Source organism: Budorcas taxicolor, chromosome 15 (genome assembly GCF_023091745.1).
Source record: "Budorcas taxicolor isolate Tak-1 chromosome 15, Takin1.1, whole genome shotgun sequence".
NCBI lineage: Eukaryota > Metazoa > Chordata > Mammalia > Artiodactyla > Bovidae > Budorcas > Budorcas taxicolor.
In genome coordinates, this window is record NC_068924.1 from 46,235,983 (window position 1) to 46,246,543 (window position 10,561).

The 10,561-nt window shown below is 38.2% G+C and overlaps 1 pseudogene; it reads right to left on the reverse strand.

The window, feature by feature from the left end:
- Positions 1–8,794: 8,794 nt before the first annotated feature.
- Positions 8,795–9,729, reverse strand: LOC128060466 (olfactory receptor 56A3-like; annotated as a pseudogene).
- Positions 9,730–10,561: the final 832 nt, after the last annotated feature.

The window sequence follows — 10,561 nt, forward strand, 5'->3', positions numbered from 1 at the left end:
TTGTGCGGCCTCCCCAGAGAGCCATTTTGCTTTTTTGCATTTCTTTTTCTTGGGGATGGTCTTGGTCCCTGTCTCCTGTACAAAGTCACGAACCTCCATCCATAGTTCATCAGGCACTCTGTCTATCAGATCTAGTCCCTTAAATCTATTTCTCACTTCTACTGTATGATCATTAGGGATTTGATTTGGGTCATAGTTGAATGGTCTAGTGGTTTTCCCTATTTTCTTCAATTTCAGTCTGAATTTGCCAATAAGGAGTTCATAATCTGAGCCACAGTCACTTTCTTGTCTTGTTTTGCTGACAGCATAGAGCTTCTCCATCTTTGGGTGCAAAGAAAATAATCAATCAGAGTTCAGTGTTGACCACCAACTGTTCAGTGTGTACTTGAAAGATTGTGTATTGTACTGATGTTCTTGGCTTGAAAGTTATTTTTTCTGGTATTAATATAATCACTCAATTTTTCTTTAGATTAGCATTTATATAGTATATATTTCAATTTCTTTACTTTTAAACTATTTGTGTTTATATCTGAAGTGTATTTTGTGTAGGCAGCATTTAATTGGGTCTTTAAAAAAATTAATTCAATAAGTTCTGCATTAATTGAAATTTAAGGTGTTTAGTCTGCTCATTTGTACTTAATGTGACTATGGCTATGCTTGGGTTTATCCTTTTGGCATTTATTCTTTGTTCCTTCTTCCTTCTTTTGGGTTGAGCACAGTAATAAAAAAAAAAAAAATCAGTCTATTTTTTTCCCCATATGAGTTATACCCATTATTTTTGGCAGTACTTCAGAGATCATCACATACATCTCTAACTAATTACAATCTACCATCAAGTGATATATCATTATATATATATATATAAAATATATATAACATAATAACTTTACAATAATATCCTTTCATTTCTCCCTTTTTTTTGTACTATTACTGGTATACATTTTGCTCTTTCATGTCTTATAGACAGCAAACTCCATTTCTATTATTTTTCTTTAAACAGAGAATTTTAAACAAAATATCCTTATAGAATAAAAATATAAAGTGCTTATCCATGTAGTAGCAAAATTTGATGCTCATTGTTCCTTTGTGTAAATCCATATTTACATTTGACATCATTTTCTTCTGCCTAAAGAAACTATTTTAAGAAATAAATTTTAGAGAATGTAATCAGAATAAATAAATGAATGAATAAAATTTGTGATAGTGATAAGCATTATGCAGAAGAGTGAAACAGAGGGCAATAGGAAATCATTTGTGTCTTGGGGGAATATTGTTGGATACTATTTTAAATACTGTGGTCAAGGAAACTGAATGGGCCTGAGGGGAAGAGCCATGTGAACAAAGGATCAAAAGTAAGAAGTCTCAAAGGCAGGATGTAGTTCATTTTTTTGAGAAAGTGCTTGGGAAGCAGTTTAGATGGTGTGGATTGAAAGAGGAGGTCACAGAGGTAGATCAGTGTCACCTAGAGAAATGAAAACCTCTTTTGGTCTTCTAAAGTGCCTTATTTGTTTGTGTGTTTTAATCAAACTTTTGTAACATTGCAGTATAATTAATTTTACATATTTTTCCTTTTCCCTCTAGGCCATGTACTTTTAGTATTGAGATAGAGATTTATTTTGTTAGTTTCCCATTTTCTAGTACTACACTGAGTATAAAATGAATGACTTTCAATAAATATTTTTTAATGTGTGAAAAAAATGCTTGCAGGAAGTTATTCATAATGAACATCTGGAGGAAGTAGCAAAGAAACTGATAGACCTGAGGTCAAACCAGAAGATGGCCAGGACCTTGGGGATGATGGTGAGGCAGAGCACCATGTCCAGCAGGGAGAGGAGACTGAGCAGGTAGTACATGGGCTCGTGCAGAGAGGCCGCCAGCTGGATGGTGATCAGGAGGGTGGCGTTGGCCCCCATGGCCAGGAGGAAGAGGAGGCTAAGGGGCAGGGACAGACAGAGATGTCAGCTGGGGGACCTGACAAAACAGTTCAGGAGGAACTCAGAGACTTCAGTAGAGAGGGAGCTGTTGCTATAAGGCAGCTTTGGCAGTGACTTCAGGGAGGAAGATGTCTTTAAGGAGCTAAAAAAGACAGAAGGTGTTAATTCTACCACAGACTCTGAGGAATGTGGATTTAGCTTATAAGATCCATGAAGATATGGACATAAGCCACTTGCTCCACCCTCATCCCTCGTGCCTAGCACATTTTGACACATAGAGATGGCTAACAAATTTTTGTTGAATGTGTAAATTAATGTTTCCTGCTATTTTTTCATCTATGTATCATCTTTCATTTTCTCATGTGTGAATATATTTTTTCAGTCTGTTTGCTTAGTGGATATTTAATGAATCAGAAATTGAGTATCCAACAAAATCAAAGGCCAAGAAAACAATTAAGTTTAAAGTTTAAACACATATAAATGCATTAAAATGGCTAGATGGCATTGACAATCAATTTTTTAAGAGAGTAAAAGATGAGAGTTTTGCAGAGGTATGATGGACTGGTTACATAGAGCAATTTTCTGATCAAAATTAATGAAAATATTTCTAATGTTATGTTTATGGTGAATCTTTATCAATACCCATCATCCATACCCATATCTATATCCTTACCTACACTGATATGTGTATTTGATATAAATACACGAGTAGATATTAATACATAATATTGTTAAAACTCACAGACTTAATATTTCCTAAAAGATAGTAGCTTAAATTTACCTCGGAAGCATATTACATCTTTATATTTGTAGACACTTCTGTTGGCATCCAGTTATGCACCTTTAAACCAAGCCATTCTTCTTATATTGAAAGGGATATGAGATTTCGGGGAGTTCCTCTTGAAATAACAAAGAAAAAAGTTATATATTGTATGAACTTAGCTGGATCTCCACAGATTGCTTTTTTACTTTTGAGAAATGTATTATTCCCAGTTAAAATGTTGATTATTATTGTCTTCTATTATGTAAGTGCGTGCTTTTGTTTAAATAGTAGTTCCCAATGTTGTGAAGGAACAGGGGAATTAAATCTCAATTTATTGTTCTTTACTGTGAGATGAAGAAGAAAAAGAAATGGACAGAGCTTTGTAAAGTGAAATCTCAAGTAGGTCAAGGAAGCAGGTGCTTCCAGTGAAAACTAAGAGGCTCAGACTTTGGGGACAGTATTGACATTGTATTATGGGGAGATTTTCCTTCTGTGATCAAAACAAAGTAACACACAAGTTGTTATTGAGGCACAAAAGCTTATATTTATAAGAGATCAAAAACAAATTTTTCGCTCTCCTCAGGTTATAGATGATGAGTAGCATCAGGATAGACTGGAGCCTGGAACTCTTTGCTGCAGCACTGCAATGCTGGCACCTGGACAAATGTCTCCTTGAGCAATAAAATACAAAGAAACTATAAGAGACTACAAATAACTGCATGCATGCACAGTTGGGGTAAATTCAGAATGAAAAGATACAAAAAGACCAAAAAACCCAACTGTCACTTCTGGAGAGTTGGGAGCAAAAACAGGGTGTCAGGAGTAAAAGCAAGGTACTGCACATGACCTGTGCACTCAGCACCGCTAATGGAGTGGTCAAAACACCTAAGCCACTCTCCACGCCAACCCTGGACATATGCTTACCCTCATTCCATGTAAGAAACCAGCTAACTGGAGATTCATAATAAAGGATGAGAGAAAGGAACTCTTAAAATCAAACTGTTTGATTAAAGAAGACCCAATATCCAGTTTACCCAGTTCATAGATATAAAATTCAGTCTATTCATCCACTATTTTTTCCTTTTATTTTTTTTTAATTGAAGTGTACCTATGAACTTTCCTCTTAGCACTGCTTTTATAGTGTCCCACAGGTTTTGGGTTGCTGTGTTTTCATTTTCACTCGTTTTTATGCATATTTTGATTTCTTTTTTGATTTCTTCTGTGATTTGTTGGTTACTCAGAAGCGTGTTGTTCAGCCTCCATATGTTGGAATTTTTAATAGTTTTTCTCCTGGAATTGAGATCTAATCTTAATGCATTATGGTCAGAAAAGATGCTTGGAATGATTTCGATTTTTTTGAATTTATCAAGGTTAGATTTATGGCCCAGGATGTGATCTATCCTGGAGAAGGTTCCATGAGCACTTGAGAAAAAGGTGAAATTCATTGTTTTGGGGTGAAATGTCCTATAGATATCAATTAGGTCTAACTGGTCTATTGTATCATTTAAAGTTTGCCTTTCTTTGTTAATTTTCTGTTTAGTTCATCTGTCCATAGGTGTGAGTGGGGTATTTAAGTCTCCCACTATTATTGTGCTGTTGTTAATTTCCCCTTTCATAGTTGTTAGCATTTGTCTTATATATTGTGGTGCTCCTATGTTGGGTGCATATATATTTATAATTGTTATATCTTCTTCTTGGATTGATCCTTTGATCATTATGTAGTGGCCTTCTTTGTCTCTTTTCACAGCCTTTGTTTTAAAGTCTATTTTATTGGATATGAGTATTGCCACTCCTGCTTTCTTTTGGTCTCTATTTGTGTGATATATCTTTTTCCAGCCCTTCACTTTCAGTCAGTATGTGTCCCTTGTTTTGAGGTGGGTCTTTTGTAGGCAGCATGTATAGGGGTCTTATTTTTGTATCCATTCAGCTAGTCTTTGCCTTTTGGTTGGGGCATTCAACCCATTTACGTTTAAGGTAATTATTGATAAGTATGATCCCATTGCCATTTACTTTATTATTTTGGGTTTGGGATAATATACCCTTTTTGTGTTTCCTGTCTAGAAAATATCCTTTAGCATTTGTTGGAGAGCTGGCTTCAGTTCAGTTCAGTTCAGTCGCTCAGTTGTGTCCAACTCTTTGCAACCCCATGAATCGCAGTATGCCAGGCCTCCCTGTCCATCACCATCTCCCAGAGTTCACTCAGATCCACTTCCATAGAGTCCATGATGCCATCCAGCCATCTCATCCTTGGTCGTCCCCTTCTCCTCCTGCCCCCAATCCCTCCCAGCATCAGAGTCTTTTCCAATGAATCAACTCTTCTCATGAGGTGGCCAAAGTACTGGAGCTTCAGCTTTAGCATCATTCCTTCCAAAGAAATCCCAGGGTTGATCTCCTTCAGAATGGACTGGTTGGATCTCCTTGCAGTCCAAGGGACTCTCAAGAGTCTTCTCCAACACCACAGTTCAAACACATCAATTCTTTGGCACTCAGGCTTCTTCACAGTCCAACTCTCACATCCATAGGTGACCACAGGAAAAACCATAGCCTTGACTAGATGGACCTTAGTTGGCAAAGTAATGTCTCTGCTTTTGAATATACTATCTAGGTTGGTCATAACTTTTCTTCCAAGGAGTAAGGATCTTTTAATTTCATGGCTGAAGTCACCATCTGCAGTGATTTTGGAGCCTCAAAAAATAAAGTCTGACACTGTTTCCACTGTTTCCCCATCTATTTCCCATGAAGTGATGGGACCAGATGCCATGATCTTCATTTTTTGAATGCTGAGCTTTAAGCCAACTTTTTCACTCTCCTCTTTCACTTTCATCAAGAGGCTTTTTAGTTCCTCTTCACTTTCTGCCATAAGGGTGGTGTCAAATGCATATCTGAGGTTATTGATATTTTTCCCGGCAATCTTGATTCCAGCTTGTGTTTCTTCTATTCCAGCATTTCTCATGATGTACTCTGCATAGAAGTTAAATAAGCAGGGTGACAATATACAGCCTTGACGTACTCTTTTTCCTATTTGGAACCAGTCTGTTGTTCCATGTCCAGTTCTAACTGTTGCTTCCTGACCTGCATACACATTTCTCAAGAGGCAGGTTAGGTGGTCTGGTATTCCCATCTCTTTCAGAATTTTCCACAGTTGATTGTGATCCACACAGTCAAAGGCTTTGGCATAGTCAATAAGGCAGAAATAGATGTTTTTCTGGAACTCTCTTGCTTTTTCAATGATCCAGCGGATGTTGGCTATTTGATCTCTGGTTCCTCTGTCTTTCCTAAAACCAGGTTGAACATCAGGGAGTTCACGGTTCACGTATTTTTGAAGTCTGGCTTGGAGAATTTTGAGCACTACTTTACTAGTGTGTGAGATGAGTGCAATTGTGTGGTAGTTTGAGCATTCTTTGGCATTGCCTTTCTTTGGGATTGGAATGAAAACTGACCTTTTCCAGTCCAGTGGCCACTGCTGAGTTTTCCAAATTTGCTGGCATATTGAGTGCAGCACTTTCACAGCATCATCTTTCAGGATTTGAAATAGCTCCACTGGAATTCCATCACCTCCACCAGCTTTGTTCTTAGTGATGCTTTCTAAGGCCCACTTGACTTCACATTCCAAGATGTCTGGCTCTAGATTAGTGATCACATCATCGTGATTATCTGGGTCATGAAGATCTACTTTGTACAGTTCTTCCGTGTATTCTTGCCACCTCTTCTTAATATCTTCTGCTTCTGTTAGGTCCAGACCATTTCTGTCCTTTATCAAGCCCATCTTTGCATGAAATGTTCCCTTGGTATCTCTAATTTTCTTGAAGAGATCTCTGGTCTTTCCCATTGTATTGTTTTCCTCTATTTCTTTGCACTGATGACTGAGGAAGGCTTTCTTATCTCTCCTTGCTATTCTTTGGAACTCTGCATTCAAATGGGTATATCTTTCCTTTTCTCCTTCACTTTTCACTTCTCTTCTTTTCTCAGCTATTTGTATGGCCTCCCCAGAGAGTCAGTTTGCTTTTTTGCATTTCTTTTTCTTGGGGATGGTCTTGAACCCTGTCTCCTGTACAATGTCACGAACCTCATTCCATAGTTCATCAGGCACTCTATCTCTCAGATTTAGACCCTTAAATCTATTTCTCACTTCCACTGTATAATCATAAGGGATTTGATTTAGGTCATACCTGAATGGTCTGGCGGTTTTCCCTATTTTCTTCAATTTAAGTCTGAATTTGGTAATAAGGAGTTCGTGATCTGAGCCACAGTCAGCTCCTGGTCTTGCTTTTGTTGACTGTATAGAGCTTCTCCATCTTTGGCTGCAAAGAATAGAATCAATCTGATTTCGGTGTTGACCATCTGGTGATGTCCATGTGTAGTCTTCTCTTGTGTTGTTGGAAGAGCGTGTTTGCTATGAGCAGTGCATTTTCTTGGCAAAACTCTATTAGTCTTTGCCCTGCTTCATTCTGCATTCCAAGGCCAAATTTACCTGTTACTGCAGGTGTTTCTTGACTTCCTACATTTGTGTTCCAGTCCCCTATAATGATAAGGACATCTTTTTTGGGTGTTACTTCTAAAAGATCTTGTAGGTCTTCATAAAACCATTCAACTTTAATTTCTTCAGCGTTACTGGTTGGGGCATAGACTTGGATAACTGTGATATTGAATGGTTTGCCTTGGAGATGAACAGAGATCATTCTGTCATTTTTGAGATTGCATCCAAGTACTGCATTTTGGACTCTTTTGTTGACCATGATGGCTACTCCATTTTCTGAGGAATTCCTGCCCGTAGTAGTAGATGTAATGGTCATCTGAGTTTAATTCTCCCATTCCAGTCCATTTTAGTTCGCTGATTCCTAGAATGTTGACGTTCACCGTTGCCATCTCTTGTTTGACCACTTCCAACTTACCTTGATTCATGGACCTGACATTCCAGGTTCCTATGCAATATTGCTCTTTACAGCATCGGATCTTGCTTCTATCACCAGTCACATCCACAACTGGGTATTGTTTTTGCTTTGGCTCCATCCCTCCATTCTTTCTGGAGTTATTTCTCCAGTGATCCCCAGTAGCATATTGGGTACCTAATGACCTGGGGAGTTCCTCTTTTGGTATCCTATCATTTTGCCTTTTCATGCTGTTTATGGGGTTCTGAAGGCAAGGGTGCTGAATTATCTCAGTTTTGCCTGTCTGTAAAGCTTTTGATTTCTCCTTCGTATTTGAATGAGATCCTTGCTGGGTACAGTAATCTGGGCTGTAGGTTATTTTCTTTCATCACTTTAAATATGTCTTGCCATTCCCTCCTGGCCTGCAGAGTTTCTATTGAAAGATCAGCTGTTATCCTTATGGGAATCCCCTTGTGTGTTCTTTGTTGTTTTTCCCTTGCTGCTTTTAATATTTGTTCTTTGTGTTTGATCTTTGTTAATTTGATTAGTATGTGTCTTGGGGTGTTTTGCCTTGGGTTTATCCTATTTGAAACTCTCTGGGTTTCTTGGACTTGGATGATTATTTCCTTCCCCATTTTAGGGAAGTTTTCAACTATTATCTCCTGAAGGATTTAGATAAGGGGTGGGAGGTGGGAGGGGGGTTCATGTTTGGGAACTCATGTACATCCGTGGTGGATTCATGTCAATGCATGGTAAAACCAATACAGTATTGTAAAGTAAAAATAAAAATTAAAAAAAAAATCAAAGTATAGTTGACTTACAGTATATTTATTTCAGGTCTATAGCTCAGAGATTCAGCTATACATATTAACATATATCTATTCTTTTTCAGACTTTTCCCTAACTATAAACTTTTCCCTATTATAAAGACTGAGTATAAGTCTCTGTGTAATACAGTTGGTATCAATTTTATGTATAATAGTGTATATATATTAATTCCAAACTGTTAATTTATCCCCATTGGTAACCATAAGTATACTTTCTAAGAGAAATAAACCAGACAAAGACAAGTATCATATTCTATCACTTATATGTGGAATCTAAAAAAAGAAAAAGATACAAATGAATTTATTGACAAAACAAATAGATCCACAGACATAGAAAGCCTTTCACCCATTATTGACTTAAAATCATCCTACTTTAAGAAAGCAGAGACCCAGTTACCCTAATTACCATCCTTTCTGCAGTAACCTCTAGATTCCTTGCTTGATTTCCTGGGTTTGCACCCCATAGACAATGGAGTTGAGGGCTGCAGGAATGATATGTTGGAAGATGTTGAGCAACACTGGCACATCAGGGGAAACCTTCGTCTTTGCCACAAGAGTGAGGACAAAAACCAGAAAGATGGTGCTGAAGAAGAGGGTAAGGAAAAAGTGGGAGCCACATGTGCTTAGGGGCTTGGCCACAGCTTCTTCTGCTTTGAGTCTCAGCACAGCCCACAGTATGAGACCGTAGGAGAGGAAGATGAGGAAGATGTAAGACCCCAGCTTAAACCAAACTTGTAGAGACGATTGATGGTAACATCATTGTAGGAGACCCTGGACACAGACATATTGGCACAGAGGCAGTTCTCATGACATTTCCCCAACAATGATGGAGGTGGGCAGAGAGGACAGGGATGTGCCCTATGAAAAGGGCATTTCTGGCCAAAATAAAAATGGCTGCCTTGATGACAAATTGAACGGTGATGATGGATGTGTACCTTAGTGGATGGCAGATAGCCACATAGTGGTCGTAGGCCATGACCATGAATGTGCAGGACTCCATGGCAAAGAAACTATTCGTGATGAACATCTGAAAGAAGCAGGCAAAGAAGCTGAAGGACCTGAGGTCAAACCAGAAGATGGCAAGCACCTTGGGGATGACAGTGAGGCAGAGCACAATGTCCAGTAGGGCAATGAGGCTGAGCAGGTAGTACCTGGGCTCATGCAGAGAGCCCTTCAGCTGAATGGTGATCAGGAGGGTAGTGCTGGCCCCCAGCGCCAGAAGAAAAAGGAGGCTGAGGGGAAGGGACAGCCAGTGCTGCCAGCTGGGGGATGGCTAAACAATTCAAGAGGAAACCTGAAACCTCATTGGGGGTGGTGCCATTTTTGTGTGCTGTCATGTTTTATCATGTATTTCTGTGGATTCCTTTTAGTGCTCTGTAAAATTAAGATAAAAGTTAGCAACTGATGCAAGATACATGAAGATAGAACAAGCTACTTAAGTGACTTGTGGATTTTGGGAGATTCTGCAGAGCTAAGCAAATTTATGTGTATATCCTTTGTGCCTTTGCTGGGATATTCTTATTACTTTTATTCTTATTACTTTTAACAATACATAAGGATGAGGTAGATTTGATTTCTTTATAAATGTTTGATATGTGCAAGGTTTTTTTTTGTTTAAAAAGAACTGTGAAGTCTCTATAGAAACTAAACAGTCTCTTCCAAGAAGTGGTTCAATGTTGCCACTGTTCTCTTATCACTTGAACTTTCCTCTTGGCTTTCTCTTAGGAACCAAAACTAGGATCACAAAATTGAATAATGAATTGTCCTTACTCTGAAGGAGTAAAACTAAAGACATTCTAAGGATAAAGGATAAAAATAAGTCCTATGAGAACTGAAAGGGTCTTGCATAAGCTATTATGAGAGTATAGGGGAGAGCTAACTAATGGGCATGGGGAGTAGGCTGGAAAAAAAAGAATTGTAGAGAAAGTGATGTGGTATGTTCCTTTACATTAGAGATAAGGACTCTAAAGCTCTCCCTGAATTGAGATAGAGAGTCCAAAGAAGGTAGTAACTTAGCAAAATATATAGGTCATGTCTTTCCGGGGTCCTTTAAATCATGCAGTCTATTAAATTTTAATCTGTCTACTCAGAGTTTTCAGATAAAGTTTTTTTTATGGATTAGAAACCTTTTAATCAGGTGTTTACAAACTACTTTGGAGTCTAACATAC